A 19,756-nucleotide genomic window follows, 5' to 3' on the forward strand; every position below is an offset into this window, starting at 1 on the left:
TATCCCATTCCTTAGTAACAATGTCCGAAATCCTCTTAGGGACTGGAAAAACATTAGTGTAAGTAGGGACCTCTAGATATCTATACATTTTACACAATTTCTCTGGTGGAATTACAATAGGGTCACAATCATCCACAGTCACTAAAACCTCCCTGAGCAACAAGCGGAGGTGTTCAAGCTTAAACTTAAAGGCCGTCATATCTGAGTCTTTTTGAGGGAACATCTTTCCTGAATCAGAAAGCTCTCCCTCAGACAGCAATTCCCCCACCCCCAAATCAGAACATAGTGAGGGTACATCCGAGATGGTCAATAAAGCGTCAGAGGGCTCAGCATTTACTCTAATACCGGACCTACTGCGCTTCCCCTGCAAACCAGGCAGTTTAGATAATACCTCTGTGAGGGTAGTAGACATAACTGCTGCCATATCTTGCAGGGTGAAAGAATAAGATGCACTAGAAGTACTTGGCGTCGCTTGGGCGGGCGTTAAAGGTTGTAACACTTGGGGAGAAGTAGATGGCATAACCTGATTCTCTTCTGACTAAGAAGTATCCTGAGACATACTTTTATCAGCTAAAATATGTTCTTTGCAATGTAAGGCCCTTTCAGTACATGAGGGACACATTTTAAGTGGGGGTTCCACAATGGCTTCTAAACACATGGAACATTGGCTTTCCTCAATGTCAGACATGTTAAACAGGCTAGTAATGACCACAAACAGGCTTGAAAACACTTTATTTAGTGAAAAAATAACAATCTGAAAAATCGGTACTGCGCCTTTAAGAGAAAAAAACATAATTTATGCTTACCTGATAAATTTATTTCTCTTGTAGTGTGTTCAGTCCACGGGTCATCCATTACTTATGGGATATATTCTCCTCCCCAACAGGAAGTTGCAAGAGGAACACCCAAGCAGAGCTGCTATATAGCTCCTCCCCTCACATGTCATATCCAGTCATTCGACCGAAACAAGACGAGAAAGGAAAAACTATAGGGTGCAGTGGTGACTGGAGTTTTAATTAAAATTTAGAACTGCCTCAAAAAAGACAGGGCGGGCCGTGGACTGAACACACTACAAGAGAAATAAATTTATCAGGTAAGCATAAATTATGTTTTCTCTTGTTAAGTGTGTTCAGTCCACGGGTCATCCATTACTTATGGGATACCAATACCAAAGCTAAAGTACACGGATGATGGGAGGGACAAGGCAGGAACATTAAACAGAAGGAACCACTGCCTGTAGAACCTTTCTCCCAAAACCAGCCTCCGAAGAAGCAAAAGTGTCAAATTTGTAAAATTTTGAAAAGGTATGAAGTGAAGACCAAGTTGCAGCCTTGCAAATCTGTTCAACAGAGGCCTCATTCTTAAAGGCCCAGGTGGAAGCCACAGCTCTAGTGGAATGAGCTGTAATTCTTTCAGGAGGCTGCTGTCCAGCAGTCTCATAGGCTAAACGTATTATGCTACGAAGCCAAAAAGAGAGAGAGGTGGCCGAAGCCTTTTGACCTCTCCTCTGACCAGAATAAACGACAAACAGAGAAGAAGTTTGCCGAAAATCTTTAGTTGCCTGTAAGTAGAACTTCAGGGCACGGACTACGTTCAGATTATGCAAAAGACGTTCCTTCTTTGAAGAAGGATTAGGACATAATGAAGGAACAACAATCTCTTGATTGATATTCCTGTTAGAAACAACCTTAGGTAAAAACCCAGGTTTAGTACGCAGAACTACCTTGTCTGAATGAAAAATCAGATAAGGAGAATCGCAATGTAAGGCAGATAACTCAGAGACTCTTCGAGCCGAGGAAATAGCCATCAAAAACAGAACTTTCCAAGATAAAAGCTTAATATCAATGGAATGAAGGGGTTCAAACGGAACACCCTGAAGAACTTTAAGAACCAAGTTTAAGCTCCACGGAGGAGCAACAGTTTTAAACACAGGCTTAATCCTAGCCAAAGCCTGACAAAAAGCCTGGACGTTTGGATTCTCTGCCAGACGTTTGTGTAAAAGAATAGACAGAGCAGAAATCTGTCCCTTTAACGAACTAGCGGATAAACCCTTTTCTAAACCTTCTTGTAGAAAAGCCAATATCCTAGGAATCCTAACCTTACTCCATGAGTAACTCTTGGATTCACACCAATATAAATATTTACGCCAAATCTTATGGTAATTTTGTCTGGCAACAGGTTTCCGAGCCTGTATTAACGTATCAATAACCGACTCCGAAAAACCACGCTTTGATAGAATCAAGCGTTCAATCTCCATGCAGTCAGCCTCAGAGAAATTAGGCTTGGATGGTTGAAAGGACCCTGAATTAGAAGGTCCTGCCTCAGAGGCAGAGACCATGGTGGACAGGACGACATGTCCACTAGGTCTGCATACCAGGTCCTGCGTGGCCACGCAGGCGCTATCAGAATCACTGATGCTCTCTCCTGTTTGATCCTGGCAATCAGTCGAGGTAGCAACGGAAATGGTGGAAACACATAAGCCATGTTGAAAACCCAAGGGGCTGCTAGTGCATCTACCAGCACCGCTCCCGGGTCCCTGGACCTGGATCCGTAACAAGGAAGCTTGGCGTTCTGGCGAGATGCCATGAGATCCAGCTCCGGTTCGCCCCAACGAAGAATCAGTTGAGCAAACACCTCCGGGTGAAGTTCCCACTCCCCTGGATGAAAGGTCTGGAGACTTAGAAAGTCCGCCTCCCAGTTCTCCATGCCTGGGATGTAGATCGCTGACAGGTGACAAGAGTGCGACTCTGCCCAGCGAATTATCTTCGAGACTTCCAACATCGCTAGGGAACTCCTGGTTCCCCCTTGATGATTGATGTAAGCCACAGTCGTGATGTTGTCCGACTGAAATCTGATGAACCTCAGTGTTGCTAACTAAGGCCAAGCTAGAAGAGCATTGAATATTGCTCTTAATTCCAGAATGTTTATTGGGAGGAGTTTCTCCTCCTGAGTCCACGATCCCTGAGCCTTCAGGGAGTTCCAGACTGCACCCCAGCCTAGTAGGCTGGCATCTGTTGTTACAATCGTCCAATCTGGTCTGCGAAAAGTCATTCCTTTGGACAGATGAACCCGCGACAACCACCAGAGAAGAGAATCTCTGGCCTCCTGGTCCAGATTTAGTAAAGGGGACAGATCTGAGTAATCCCCATTCCACTGACTTAGCATGCATAGTTGCAGCGGTCTGAGATGTAGGCGCGCAAATGGCACTATGTCCATTGCCGCGACCATTAAGCCAATTACTTCCATGCACTGAGCTACTGATGGGCTTGGAATGGAATGAAGGACACGGCAAGCATTTAGGATTTTTGATAACCTGGACTCCGTCAGGTAAATCTTCATCTCTACAGAATCTATAAGAGTCCCTAGAAAGGGAACCCTTGTGAGTGGGAACAGAGAACTCTTTTCCAAGTTCACTTTCCACCCATGCGACCTCAGAAATGCTAGAACTATCTCTGTATGAGACTTTGCATTTTGAAAAGTTGACGCTTGTATCAGGATGTCATCTAGGTACTGAGCCACCGCTATGCCTCGCGGTCTTAGTACCGCCAGAAGCGAGCCCAGAACCTTTGTAAAAATTCTCGGGCCGTAGCCAACCCGAAGGGAAGAGCTACAAACTGGTAATGCCTGTCTAGAAAGGCAAACCTTAGGTACCGATAATGATCCTTGTGAATCGGTGTGTGAAGGTAGGCATCCTTTAAGTCCACTGTGGTCATATATTGACCCTCTTGGATCATGGGTAGGATGGTTCGAATAGTTTCCATTTTGAACGATGGAACCCTTAGGAATTTGTTTAAGATCTTCAGGTCCAAGATTGGCCTGAAGGTTCCTTCTTTTTTGGGAACCACAAACAGATTTGAGTAAAAACCTTGCCCTTGTTCCGTCCGCGGAACCGGGTGGATCACCATTACTAAGAGGTCTTGTACACATCGTAGAAATGCCTCTTTCTTTATTAGGTTTGTTGATAACCTTGACAGATGAAATCTCCCTTGTGGAGGAGAAGTTTTGAAGTCCAGAAGGTATCCCTGAGATATGATCTCCAACACCCAGGGATCCTGGACATCTCTTGCCCAGGCCTGGGCGAAGAGAGAAAGTCTGCCCCCCACTAGATCCGCTTCCGGATAGGGGGCCCTTTCTTCATGCTGTCTTAGGGGCAGAAGTAGGTTTTCTGGCCTGCTTGCCCTTGTTCCAGGACTGGTTGCCTTTCCAACCCTGTCTGTAATGAGTAGCAGTCCCTTCCTGTTTTGGAGCGGAGGAAGTTGATGCTGCTCCTGCCTTGAAATTACGAAAGGCACGAAAATTAGACTGTTTGGCCTTTGATTTGGCCCTGTCCTGAGGAAGGGTGTGACCCTTACCTCCAGTAATGTCAGCAATAATTTCTTTCAAGCCGGGCCCGAATAAGGTTTGCCCTTTGAAAGGAATATTAAGCAATTTAGATTTAGAAGTAATATAAAACCTTTTTGAACAAACATTTTCTTAAGGTAACCTAATTTTTTATCCATTGGATCTGAGAAAGCACAACTATCCTCCACCGGGATAGTGGTACGCTTGGCTAAAGTAGAAACGGCTCCCTCCACCTTAGGGACCGTCTGCCATAAGTCTCGTGTGGTGGCGTCTATTGGGAACATTTTTCTAAATATCGGAGGAGGGGAAAAGGGCACACCGGGTCTATCCCACTCCTTGCTAATAATCTCTGTAAGCCTTTTAGGTATAGGAAAAACGTCAGTACACACCGGTACCGCATAGTATTTATCCAGCCTACATAATTTCTCTGGGATTGCAACCGTGTCGCAATCGTTCAGAACCGCTAACACCTCCCCTAGCAATACACGGAGGTTCTCAAGCTTAAATTTAAAATTTGAAATTTCTGAATCCGGTCTCCCCGGATCAGATCCGTCACCTACAGAATGAAGCTCTCCTTCCTCATGTTCTGCAAATTGTGACGCAGTATCGGACATGGCTCTCGTGTCATCGGCGCGCTCTGTCCTAAACCCAGAGCTATCGTGCTTGCCTCTTAACTCAGGCAAATTAGATAATACTTCTTTCATAACATTAGCCATATCATGCAAAGTGATTTGTAAGGGCCTTGATGTACTTGGCGCCACAATCTCACGCACCTCCTGAGCGGGAGGCGAAGGTACTGACACGTGAGGAGAGTTAGGCGGCATAACTTCCCCCTCGTTGTCTGGTGATAATTTCTTTACCGGTAAAGACTGACTTTTATTTAAAGTAACATCAATACAATTGGTACACATATTTCTATTGGGCTCCACATTGGCTTTTAAACATAATGAACAAGCAGATTCATCTGTATCAGACATGTTTAAACAGACTAGCAATGAAGGCTAGCAAGCTTGGAAAAAATCGTTCAATAAATTTACAAGCAATAGAAAAAACGCTGCAGCGCTTTTAAAAACACAAAAAAACTGTCACAGTTGAAATAACAATGAACTAATTCAGTTATAGCCAACAATTTTAACAGTAAATGTATGAATTTAGCAGAGGATTGCATCCACTAGCAAACGGATGATTAACCCCTCAATACCCAAAAACGGATAATCAATTTAAGATTTAACGCTTTTATCACAGTCAAACACACTGTCACAGGTCTGCTGTGACTGATTACCTCCCTCAAAAATGAATTTTGAAGACCCCTGCGCTCTCTGGAGACGTCCTGGATCAAGGAGGAAGAAGCAGGAAGACTGTGCAAGAATTTTAACTGCGCAAGAAGGCGCTAAAAAAGGCCCCTCCCACTCATATTACAACAGTGGGAGACCTGCTACAACGGTTTCTATGCAGAAATATACGTTAGCCATATGGAAAAAAATCATGCCCAAAAAGATTTATCACCAAAGTACCTCACAAAACGAATAACATGCCAGTAAACGTTTTAAAAACAACTTTCCAGTGTTATGCAAAGTTATCACTAAGCCTGCTACCAGTCGCTTCTACTGCAGTTAAGGCTCATACATTTATTTCAGTATTAACAGTATTTTCTCAGTCAAATTCTAGTCCCTAGAAAATAACTCTACTGTGCATACATTTATCAGCCTGATACCAGTCGCTACTACTGCATTAAAGGCTGTACTTACATCATATGGGTAACAGCAGTGTTTTCTTAGTCAATTCCATTCCTAGAAAATATTACTGCACATACCTCATTTGCGGGGGACCCCGCATGCTATTCCCTTTTCTGAAGTTACCCCACTCCTCAGAATGTGCGAGAACTGCCAGTGGATCTTAGTTACGTCTGCTAAGATCATTGAAAACGCAGGCAGATTCTTCTTCTAAATACTGCCTGAGAGAAAAACAGCACACTCCGGTGCCATTTAAAAATAACAAACTTTTGATTGAAGAAATAAATTAAGTATAAAACACCACTCCTCTCGTGGACCTCCTATGTTGAGACTTGCAAGAGAATGACTGGATATGACATGTGAGGGGAGGAGCTATATAGCAGCTCTGCTTGGGTGTTCCTCTTGCAACTTCCTGTTGGGGAGGAGAACATATCCCATAAGTAATGGATGACCCGTGGACTGAACACACTTAAGAGAAAAAGCATACAATTTTTCCAAAACTGCTTTAAAACGATACAATTATCCCAATTTTATGATAAAAGCATCCCAACTTGACAGCTAAATTTGCCCCACAAGAAAAGGAATACTTAACCCTTACCAAAAATATGTTGTGCTATAAAACGTTAACTTCAAATTAAAACACCCCCTGCACCACGCCATACTGTTCTGAAAGGCCCACCGGAGTTGGAGCTTGCTGCTTGTCTGGGAAAAACAACTGCACAACTGAGGCGCGAAAATAGGCCCCGCCCACCATACTTGATGTCTCACAGCCCAAAATAACCGCACCAGAGCGGTCTAAAACCTAGCCATGTGGGTTCATATACCCATAAATGAAGCCATGTGTACCCTCTATACTTAATAAAGTAGAAAAATGGCTATCATAAAAAACGTTAACTGTAACTCCCAGTCATGAAAACGTTTGCCCACAAACATCATAACATCAGTCTCAACCATTTTTTTTATAGCCCAATATGCAAGTCCAGTAATACCCCTCTTTATACTTTAGGATTACTGCTTACTCTTTCCCTCATGGGGATACTGTCAGCCAATTCTGAAATAACAGTCTCTCCAGAAAAAAACATAATTTATGCTTACCTGATAAATTTATTTCTCTTGTAGTGTGTTCAGTCGACGGGTCATCCATTACTTATGGGATATATTCTCCTTCCCAACAGGAAGTTGCAAGAGGAACACCCAAGCAGATCTGCTATATAGCTCCTCCCCTCACATGTCATATCCAGTCATTCGACCGAAACAAGAAGAGAAAGGAGAAACTATAGGGTGCAGTGGTGACTGGAGTTATAATTTAAAATTTAGAACCTGCCTCAAAAAAGACAGGGCGGGCCGTGGACTGAACACACTACAAGAGAAATAAATTTATCAGGTATGCATAAATTATGTTTTCTCTTGTCAAGTGTGTTCAGTCCACGGGTCATCCATTACTTATGGGATACCAATACCAAAGCTAAAGTACACGGATGATGGGAGGGACAAGGCAGGAACATTACACAGAAGGAACCACTGCCTGTAGAACCTTTCTCCCAAAAACAGCCTCCGAAGAAGCAAAAGTGTCAAATTTTTAAAATTTGGAAAAAGTATGAAGTGAAGACCAAGTTGCAGCCTTGCAAATCTGTTCAACAGAGGCCTCATTCTTAAAGGCCCAGGTGGAAGCCACAGCTTCTTTCAGGAGGCTGCTGTCCAGCAGTCTCATAGGCTAAACGTATTATGCTACGAAGCCAAAAAGAGAGAGAGAGGTAGCCGAAGCCTTTTGACCTCTCCTCTGTCCAGAGTAAACGACAGAGAAGAAGTTTGCCGAAAATCTTTAGTTGCCTGTAAGTAGAACTTCAGGGCACGGACCACGTCTAGATTATGCAAAAGACGTTCCTTCTTTGAAGAAGGATTAGGACATAATGATGGAACAACAATCTCTTGATTGATATTCCTGTTAGAAACAACCTTAGGTAAAAACCCAGGTTTAGTACGTAAGACTACCTTGTCTGAATGAAAGATCAGATAAGGAGAATCACAATGTAAGGCAGATAACTCAGAGACTCTTCGAGCCAAGGAAATAGCCATCAAAAACAGAACTTTCCAAGATAAAAGCTTAATATCAATGGAATGAAGGGGTTCAAACGGAACACCCTGAAGAACTTTAAGAACCAAGTTTAAGCTCCACGGAGGAGCAACAGTCTTAAACACAGGCTTAATCCTGGCCAAAGCCTGACAAAAAGCCTGGGCGTCTGGATTCTCTGCCAGACGCTTGTGTAAAAGAATAGACAAAGCAGAAATCTGTCCCTTTAGCGAACTAGCGGATAAACCCTTTTCTAAACCCTTTTGTAGAAAAGACAATATTCCTAGGAATCTTAACCTTACTCCATGAGTAACTCTTGGATTCACACCAATATAAATATTTACACCATATCTTATGGTAAATTTTTCTGGTCACAGGTTTCCGAGCCTGTATTAATGTATCAATAACCGACTCCGAGAAACCACGCTTCGATAGAATCAAGCGTTCAACCTCCACGCAGTCAGCCTCAGAGAAACTAGATTTGGATGGTTGAAAGGACCCTGAATTAGAAGGTCCTGCCTCAGAGGCAGAGACCATGGTGGACAGGACGACATGTCCACTAGGTCTGCATACCAGGTCCTGCGTGGCCACGCAGGCGCTATCAGAATCACAGATGCTCTCTCCTGTTTGATCTTGGCAATCAGTCGAGGCAGTAGCGGAAAAGGTGGAAACACATAAGCCATGTTGAAAACCGAAGGGGCTGCTAGTGCATCTATCAGCAACGCTCCCGGGTCCCTGGACCTGGATCCGTAGCACGGAAGCTTGGCATTCTGGCGAGATGCCATGAGATCCAGTTCCGGTTTGCCCCAACAAAGAATCAGTTGAGCAAACATCTCCGGATGAAAAGTCTGGCGACTTAGAAAGTCCGCCTCCCAGTTCTCCACGCCTGGGATGTAGATCGCTGACAGGTGGCAAGAGTGAGACTCTGCCCAGCGAATTATCCTTGAGACTTCTAACATCGCTAGGGAACTCCTGGTTCCTCCTTGATGATTGATGTAAGCTACAGTCGTGATGTTGTCCGACTGAAACCTGATGAACCTCAGTGTTGCTAACTGAGGCCAAGCTAGGAGAGCATTGAATATTGCTCTTAATTCCAGAATGTTTATTGGAAGGAGTTTCTCCTCCTGAGTCCACGATCCCTGAGCCTTTAGGGAGTTCCAGACTGCGCCCCAGCCTAGTAAGCTGGCATCTGTTGTTACAATCGTCCAATCTGGTCTGCGAAAGGTCATTCCTTTGGACAGATGAACCCGAGACAACCACCAGAGAAGAGAATCCCTGGTCCAGATACAGTAAAGGGGACAGATCTGAGTAATCCCCATTCCACTGACTTAGCATGCATAATTGCAGCGGTCTGAGATGCAGGCGCGCAAATGGCACTATGTCCATTGCCGCGACCATTAAGCCGATTACTTCCATGCACTGAGCTACTGATGGGCTTGGAATGGAATGAAGGACACGGCAAGCATTTAGAATTTTTGATAACCTGGACTCCGTCAGGTAAATCTTCATCTCTACAGAATCGATAAGAGTCCCTAGTAAGGGAACCCTTGTGAGTGGAAACAGAGAACTCTTTTCCATGTTCACTTTCCACCCATGCGACCTCAGAAATGCTAGAACTATCTCTGTATGAGACTTTGCATTTTGAAAACTTGACGCTTGTATCAGAATGTCGTCTAGGTACGGAGCCACCGCAATGCCTCGCGGTCTTAGTACCGCCAGAAGCGAACCCAGAATCTTTGTAAAAATTCTCGGAGCCGTAGCTAACCGAAGGGAAGAGCTACAAACTGGTAATGCCTGTCTAGAAAGGCAAACCTTAGGTACCGATAATGATCTTTGTGAATCGGTATGTGAAGGTAGGCATCCTTTAAATCCACTGTGGTCATATATTGACCCTCTTGGATCATGGGTAGGATGGTCCGAATGGTTTCCATCTTGAACGATGGAACCCTTAGGAATTTGTTTAAGATTTTTAAGTCTAAGATTGGTCTGAAGGTTCCCTCTTTTTTGGGAACCACAAACAGATTTGAGTAAAACCCTTGCCCTTGTTCCGTTCGCGGAACTGGGTGGATCACTCCCATCACTAAGAGGTCTTGTACACATTGTAGAAATGCCTCTTTCTTTACTAGGTTTGTTGATAACCTTGAGAGATGAAACCTCCCTTGTGGAGGAGAAGTTTTGAAATCCAGAAGGTATCCCTGAGATATAATCTCCAACGTCCAGGGATCCTGTACATCTCTTGCCCAAGCCTGGGCAAAGAGAGAAAGTCTGCCCCCCACTAGATCCGTCTCCGGAAAGGGGGCCCTGTCTTCATGCTGTCTTAGGGGCGGAAGTAGGCTTTCTGGCCTGCTTGCCCTTGTTCCATGACTGGTTGCCTCCACACTGATCCCTCCACCTTAGGGACCGTCTGCCAAAAGTCTCGTGTGGCGGCGTTTATAGGGAACATTTTTCTAAATATCGGAGGAGGGGAAAAGGGCACACCAGGTTTATCCCACTCCTTGCTAATAATTTCAGTAAGCCTTTTTGGTATAGGAAAAACGTCAGTACACACCGGTACCGCATAGTATTTATCCAGCCTACATAATTTCTCTGGGATTGCCACCCTGTCACAATCATTCAGAGCCGCTAACACCTCCCCTAGCAACACGCGGAGGTTCTCAAGCTTAAATTTAAAATTTGAAATTTCTGAATCCGGTCTCCCCGAATCAGAACCGTCACCCACAGAATGAAGCTCTCCGTCCTCATGTTCTGCAAATTGTGACGCAGTATCAGACATGGCTCTCGTGTCATCGGCGCGCTCTGTCCTTAACCTAGAGCTATCGCGCTTGCCTCTTAACTCGGGCATATTGTATAATACTTCTTTCATAACATTAGCCATATCATGTAAAGTGATTTGTAAGTGCCTTGATGTACTCGGCGCCTCAATTTCACGCATCTCCCGAGCGGGAGACGAAGGTACTGACACGTGAGGAGAGTTAGACGGCATAACTTCCCCCTCGTTGTCTGGTGATAATTTCTTTATCGATACAGATTGACTTTTATTCAAAGTAATATCAATACAATTGGTACTAATTAAGTAAAAACTCCAACTCCTCTCGCGACCTCCTTCTTTGTTGAGGGTTGCAAGAGAATGACTGGATATGACATGTGAGGGGAGGAGCTATATAGCAGATCTGCTTGGGTGATCCTCTTGCAACTTCCTGTTGGGAAGGAGAATATATCCCATAAGTAATGGATGACCCGTGGACTGAACACACTTAACAAGAGAAAATGACTGAACATACCTCACTGCTTATAGCATGAAAAACGTTCCTCACACTGAAGTTTCTTAAGTACTCCTCAGCCATTCTGTGGGAACTGCTCTGGATCTTAGTGACAAATGCTAAGATCATCAGCCTCCAGGCAGAAGTCTTCATCCATCTGCTGCCTGGGTGAAAATAGCACACACCGGTACCATTTAAAATAAAAAACTCTTGCTTGAAGAAAATAAAAACTAACATTTTATCACCTCTTTCACTTTACCCTTCCTATTACTTAGAGTAGGCAAAGAGAATGACTGGGGGGTGGAGTCAAGGGAGGAACTAAATAGACAGCTCTGCTGTGGTGCTCTTTGCCACTTCCTGTTAGCAGGAGGATAATATCCCACAAGTGAAGGATGAATCCGTGGACTCGTCGTATCTTATAGAAGAAACTAAGGTATGAATGTGGTGGGAGGTGTATTTATAGGCATTTTGAGGTTTGGGAAACTTTGCCCCCTCCTGGTAGGAATGTATATCCCATACGTCACTAGCACATGGAATCTAGCCACTTACATGAAAGAAAATGTTTAAACATTTCACTGATCTTTTTATATGCATGGCAAACACAAATGAATACATTTGTAATAGTATTTCTAATGCTCTCTTTAAAGGGTCTACTCCAAAAAAAAAAAATGTATTGTTTGAAAAGATAGATAATCCCTTTATTACCCATTCCCCAGTTTTGCATAACCAATACTGTTATAACCTTGTATCTAAACCTCTGCAGACTGACCCTTATGTCAGTTCTTTTGACAGACTTGCATTTAAGAAAATCAGTGCCAACTCATAGCTGCACGGGAGTGAGCAAAATGTTATCTATATTGCACAGATGAACTAGCACTGCCTAGCTGTGAAAATCTGTCACAATGCACTGAGATAAAAGGCGTCCTTCAAGAGCTTAGAAATTAGCATATGAGCCTACCTAGGTTTAGCTTTCAACAAATACAAAAAGAACAAACCAAATGTGATGATAAAAGTAAATAGGAAAGTTTGCATATACAAAAAGAGAGAAGTGCTCGAAATTGGAGCAAACAATAAAATAGCTTGTCAGCGAGGTGCAGCCATATCCTTCTAGGCACACTGAGCAACAGGTCCACGTCTGGTTTCCTGTATCACTCCTAGGGAGACTTTCTTCAGGGTCATAATTTGCATATGCAAAAAGTGAGAAGCGCTCAACCTGGGAACGAACTATAGCATAATAACTTGTTCTATGTACAGTTACCACCCTAGGAACAGCCTCTTTTGCTCAACATGTGCTTTTCGCAGGGAAGAACTTTTTTGTAGTACATCAGTCTGATCCTGACTAAACAACGCACATAATATATATAACAAAAAAAGATGCAACAGTATAGTAGGCAAACATAGGTTAGCCTAAGTAAATACTGTAACGAAGAAAGAAAAAAACAGAATTTATGTTTACCTGATAAATTTCTTTCTCCAACGGTGTGTCCGGTCCACGGCGTCATCCTTACTTGTGGGATATTCTCTTCCCCAACAGGAAATGGCAAAGAGCCCAGCAAAGCTGGTCACATGATCCCTCCTAGGCTCCGCCTACCCCAGTCATTCGACCGACGTTAAGGAGGAATATTTGCATAGGAGAAACCATATGGTACCGTGGTGACTGTAGTTAAAGAAAATAAAATATCAGACCTGATTAAAAAAACCAGGGCGGGCCGTGGACCGGACACACCGTTGGAGAAAGAAATTTATCAGGTAAACATAAATTCTGTTTTCTCCAACATAGGTGTGTCCGGTCCACGGCGTCATCCTTACTTGTGGGAACCAATACCAAAGCTTTAGGACACGGATGAAGGGAGGGAGCAAATCAGGTCACCTAAATGGAAGGCACCACGGCTTGCAAAACCTTTCTCCCAAAAATAGCCTCAGAAGAAGCAAAAGTATCAAACTTGTAAAATTTGGTAAAAGTGTGCAGTGAAGACCAAGTCGCTGCCCTACATATCTGATCAACAGAAGCCTCGTTCTTGAAGGCCCATGTGGAAGCCACAGCCCTAGTGGAATGAGCTGTGATTCTTTCGGGAGGCTGCCGTCCGGCAGTCTCGTAAGCCAATCTGATGATGCTTTTAATCCAAAAAGAGAGAGAGGTAGAAGTTGCTTTTTGACCTCTCCTTTTACCTGAATAAACAACAAACAAGGAAGATGTTTGTCTAAAATCCTTTGTAGCATCTAAATAGAATTTTAGAGCGCGAACAACATCCAAATTGTGCAACAAACGTTCCTTCTTTGAAACTGGTTTTGGACACAGAGAAGGTACGATAATCTCCTGGTTAATGTTTTTGTTAGAAACAACTTTTGGAAGAAAACCAGGTTTAGTACGTAAAACCACCTTATCTGCATGGAACACCAGATAAGGAGGAGAACACTGCAGAGCAGATAATTCTGAGACTCTTCTAGCAGAAGAAATCGCAACTAAAAACAAAACTTTCCAAGATAATAACTTAATATCAACGGAATGTAAGGGTTCAAACGGAACCCCCTGAAGAACTGAAAGAACTAAATTGAGACTCCAAGGAGGAGTCAAAGGTTTGTAAACAGGCTTGATTCTAACCAGAGCCTGAACAAAGGCTTGAACATCTGGCACAGCTGCCAGCTTTTTGTGAAGTAATACCGACAAGGCAGAAATCTGTCCCTTCAGGGAACTTGCAGATAATCCTTTTTCCAATCCTTCTTGAAGGAAGGATAGAATCCTAGGAATCTTAACCTTGTCCCAAGGGAATCCTTTAGATTCACACCAACAGATATATTTTTTCCAAATTTTGTGGTAAATCTTTCTAGTCACAGGCTTTCTGGCCTGAACCAGAGTATCAATAACAGAATCTGAGAATCCTCGCTTCGATAAAATCAAGCGTTCAATCTCCAAGCAGTCAGCTGGAGTGAAACCAGATTCGGATGTTCGAACGGACCCTGAACAAGAAGGTCTCGTCTCAAAGGTAGCTTCCAAGGTGGAGCCGATGACATATTCACCAGATCTGCATACCAAGTCCTGCGTGGCCACGCAGGAGCTATCAAGATCACCGACGCCCTCTCCTGCTTGATCCTGGCTATCAGCCTGGGGATGAGAGGAAATGGCGGGAACACATAAGCTAGTTTGAAGGTCCAAGGTGCTACTAGTGCATCCACTAGAGCCGCCTTGGGATCCCTGGATCTGGCCCCGTAGCAAGGAACTTTGAAGTTCTGACGAGAGGCCATCAGATCCATGTCTGGAATGCCCCACAGGTGAGTGACTTGGGCAAAGATTTCCGGATGGAGTTCCCACTCCCCCGGATGCAATGTCTGCCGACTCAGAAAATCCGCTTCCCAATTTTCCACTCCTGGGATGTGGATAGCAGACAGGTGGCAGGAGTGAGACTCCGCCCAAAGAATAATTTTGGTTACTTCTTCCATCGCTAGGGAACTCCTTGTTCCCCCCTGATGGTTGATGTACGCAACAGTCGTCATGTTGTCTGATTGAAACCGTATGAACCTGGTCCTCGCAAGCTGGGGCCAGGCCTGGAGAGCATTGAATATCGCTCTCAGTTCCAGAATATTTATCGGTAGAAGAGATTCTTCCCGAGACCAAAGACCCTGAGCTTTCAGGGATCCCCAGACCGCGCCCCAGCCTATCAGACTGGCGTTGGTCGTGACAATGACCCACTCTGGTCTGTGGAACATCATCCCTTGAGACAGATTGTCCAGGGACAGCCACCAACGGAGTGAGTCTCTGGTCCTCTGATTTACTTGTATCTTCGGAGACAAGTCTGTATAGTCCCCATTCCACTGACTGAGCATGCACAGTTGTAATGGTCTTAGATGAATGCGTGCAAAAGGAACTATGTCCATCGCCGCCACCATCAACCCGATCACTTCCATGCACTGAGCTATGGAAGGAAGAGGAACGGAATGAAGTATCCGACAAGAGTCCAGAAGCTTTGTTTTTCTGGCCTCTGTTAGAAAGATCCTCATTTCTAAGGAGTCTATAATTGTTCCCAAGAAGGGAACCCTTGTTGACGGGGATAGAGAACTCTTTTCCACGTTCACTTTCCAGCCGTGAGATCTGAGAAAGGCCAGGACAATGTCCGTGTGAGCCTTTGCTTGAGGAAGGGACGACGCTTGAATCAGAATGTCGTCCAGGTAAGGTACTACTGCAATGCCCCTTGGTCTTAGCACCGCTAGAAGGGACCCTGGTATCTTTGTGAAAATCCTTGGAGCAGTGGCTAATCCGAAAGGAAGCGCCACGAACTGGTAATGTTTGTCCAGGAATGCAAACCTTAGGAACCGATGATGTTCCTTGTGGATAGGAATATGTAGATACGCATCCTTTAAATCCACCGTGGTCATGAATTGACCTTCCTGGATGGAAGGAAGGATAGTTCGAATGGTTTCCATCTTGAACGATGGGACCTTGAGAAATTTGTTTAAGATCTTGAGATCTAGGATTGGTCTGAACGTTCCCTCTTTTTTGGGAACTATGAACAGATTGGAGTAGAACCCCATCCCTTGTTCTCTTAATGGAACAGGATGAATCACTCCCATTTTTAACAGGTCTTCTACACAATGTAAGAACGCCTGTCTTTTTATGTGGTCTGAAGACAACTGCGACCTGTGGAACCTCCCCCTTGGGGGAAGTCCCTTGAATTCCAGAAGATAACCCTGGGAGACTATTTCTAGCGCCCAAGGATCCAGAACATCTCTTGCCCAAGCCTGAGCGAAGAGAGAGAGTCTGCCCCCCACCAGATCCGGTCCCGGATCGGGGGCCAATATTTCATGCTGTCTTGGTAGCAGTGGCAGGTTTCTTGGCCTGCTTTCCCTTGTTCCAGCCTTGCATTGGTCTCCAAGCTGGCTTGGCCTGAGAAGTATTACCCTCTTGCTTAGAGGACGTAGCACCTTGGGCTGGTCCGTTTTTACGAAAGGGACGAAAATTAGGTCTATTTTTTGCCTTGAAAGGCCGATCCTGAGGAAGGGCGTGGCCCTTACCCCCAGTGATATCAGAGATAATCTCTTTCAAGTCAGGACCAAACAGCGTTTTCCCCTTGAAAGGAATGTTTAGTAGCTTGTTCTTGGAAGACGCATCAGCCGACCAAGATTTCAACCAAAGCGCTCTGCGCGCCACAATAGCAAACCCAGAGTTCTTAGCCGCTAACTTAGCCAATTGCAAAGAGGCGTCTAGAGTGAAAGAATTAGCCAATTTGAGAGCATTGATTCTGTCCATAATCTCCTCATAAGGAGGAGAGTCACTATCGAGCACCTTAAGCAGTTCATCAAACCAGAAATATGCGGCTGTAGTGACAGGGACAATGCATGAAATGGGTTGTAGAAGGTAACCCTGCTGAACAAACATCTTTTTAAGCAAACCTTCTAATTTTTTATCCATAGGATCTTTGAAAGCACAACTATCCTCTATGGGAATAGTGGTGCGTTTGTTTAAAGTAGAAACCGCTCCCTCGACCTTGGGGACTGACTGCCATAAGTCCTTTCTGGGGTCGACCATAGGAAACAATTTTTTAAATATGGGGGGAGGGACGAAAGGAATACCGGGCCTTTCCCATTCTTTATTAACAATGTCCGCCACCCGCTTGGGTATAGGAAAAGCTTCTGGGAGCCCCGGCACCTCTAGGAACTTGTCCATTTTACACTTGTCCATTTTACAATTTTCACCACAGCGTCTTAAAGCCTTGAAAATATTGCACACCAATTTTGGAAGCTTTAACCCTTAAAATAACGGAACCGGAGCCGTTTTAAGCTTTAAACCCCTTTACAGTCCCTGGTATCTGCTTTGCTGAGACCCAACCAAACCCAAAGGGGAATACGATACCAAATGACGCCTTCAGAAGTCTTTTACAAGTATCAGAGCTCCTCTCACATGCGACTGCATGCCATGCCTCTCAAAAACAAGTGCGCAACACCGGCGCGAAAATGAGACTCTGCCTATGCTTTGGGAAAGCCCCTAAAGAATAAGGTGTCTAAAACAGTGCCTGCCGATATTATTAAATCAAAATACCCAGAATAAATGATTCCTCAAGGCTAAATAAGTGTTAATATCAATCGATTTAGCCCAAAAAAAGTCTACAGTTTAAATAAGCCCTTGTGAAGCCCTTATTTACAATCGTAATAAACATGGCTTACCGGATCCCATAGGGAAAATGACAGCTTCCAGCATTACATCGTCTTGTTAGAATGTGTCATACCTCAAGCAGCAAGAGACTGCAAACTGTTCCCCCAACTGAAGTTAATTGCTCTCAACAGTCCTGTGTGGAACAGCCATGGATTTTAGTTACGGTTGCTAAAATCATTTTCCTCATACAAACAGAATTCTTCATCTCTTTTCTGTTTCTGAGTAAATAGTACGTACCAGCACTATTTGAAAATAACAAACTCTTGATTGAATAATGAAAAACTACAGTTAAACACTAAAAAACTCTAAGCCATCTCCGTGGAGATGTTGCCTGTACAACGGCAAAGAGAATGACTGGGGTAGGCGGAGCCTAGGAGGGATCATGTGACCAGCTTTGCTGGGCTCTTTGCCATTTCCTGTTGGGGAAGAGAATATCCCACAAGTAAGGATGACGCCGTGGACCGGACACACCTATGTTGGAGAAAAGCATTTGTACAGATCCATTATCCAAAAATGAACCACAAGTAAAAGGAACTTACAAAATGATTAGCGAGATGTATACTGGAATAGAATATGCCATCTGCATGAAAATAGTATATAGTAGAGAACCCAAACATCACGCTAAAACAAGAAAACTTAAGATGTCTATGCTATCAGGTCTGCTCATACAGGATTACTATGCATACATGAAGGTATCCTGTAAAGTGTAGCCTCAGGGTAAAGCCGTCCATAAAACTCTAGGAATATCCTCCAGTGGGGGAAAGGAGAGGGGGCAGATGTTGGGACTTCTTGGAAGATAAATCATAAGCCCTTACCACCATCAGAGGGTAGAGATGGACCCTTGTTGTGGCAAGAATGCTGTAACAATGAGGGATTAAATATTTCCTTATCTAGCCTAGCCTAGCCGCCAATAGGTAAAAAATACTGAATATTTTCTATGAGACTGCAAGACAAATACTTTCAAATGAATTAGATATATATATATATATATATATATATATATATATATATATATATATATATATACACACACACATACATACATACAAAGTATATAGGAAAGCACTCCTATATATTGCTGTAAATGTATGCTAAACATAAGATAAATAATGCTCGAGACCAGGGTGTACTCCAGATCAAACACCCAGAGATAGTGCATACAAAAAATATTATTATAGTCCCCGCACTAAAAAGAAGAGAAATATGAAAATCAAATCATACATGAAAATCAATATGTATGCTAAAGTAAAAACAATTTAACATTAACAAATACATATGTCATGCAACATCTATCATACAAATATAGATGCAAGATGAGGTTACCTTGTAGAAGAGTGGAGGATTAAGGAAATGAACACTGGATATGATGAGGACTGTACCTTTGTCTACTGCAGAACCCGTAGAAGATTGGTTGAGACCGCTCATAGAGAGGAGTTTCCGTTTTTCGGCGGCTTACATTTAACTGGTGGACTTGGTCCTCGAGTGAAGATATTTGATTCCAACTTACTCTGACATGCTATATATAAAATTGGTTATAAAATATGTTCAAGTTTGGTCTAACTCCCGGCTGCTTATACTGCAATCTTCCTGCTTAACCTTACAATAATACTGCTTGAAAAACTTTGGCTACATATGCTCATTACTAAAAAGCCTGTAGTTACTCTAACTGCTTACTCTGCCTAATGCTTGACACCCTTTACAAGGAAAGGCTTTCTTTTGGTCATGGACCGACGTCAAAGTTTTAATATGACTGGGGACGCCCAGTCTGGATGTTTTTAATACCTTGCATCTATATTTGTATGATGGATGTTGCATGACATATGAATTTGTTATTGTTTACATTAAATTGTTTTCACTTTAGCATACATATTGATTTTCATATATAATTTTTCTCTTTTTAGTGTGTAATAATATTGTGTGTGTGTGTGTGTGTGTATGTATATATATATATATATATATATATATATATATATACACACATACATATATATATATATATATATATATATATATACACACACACATACATATACACACATACACACACATATATATACACACACATATATATATATATATATATATATATATATATATATATATACACACATAAAATATTTCCACATACAAGATTACACATCCATAATTGCATATAGTTTTGTCAGAATGAAAATTACCATATTGTCCATCTTACTTCAGAGATCAA

Source organism: Bombina bombina, chromosome 1 (assembly GCF_027579735.1).
Source record: "Bombina bombina isolate aBomBom1 chromosome 1, aBomBom1.pri, whole genome shotgun sequence".
NCBI classification, from domain to species: domain Eukaryota; kingdom Metazoa; phylum Chordata; class Amphibia; order Anura; family Bombinatoridae; genus Bombina; species Bombina bombina.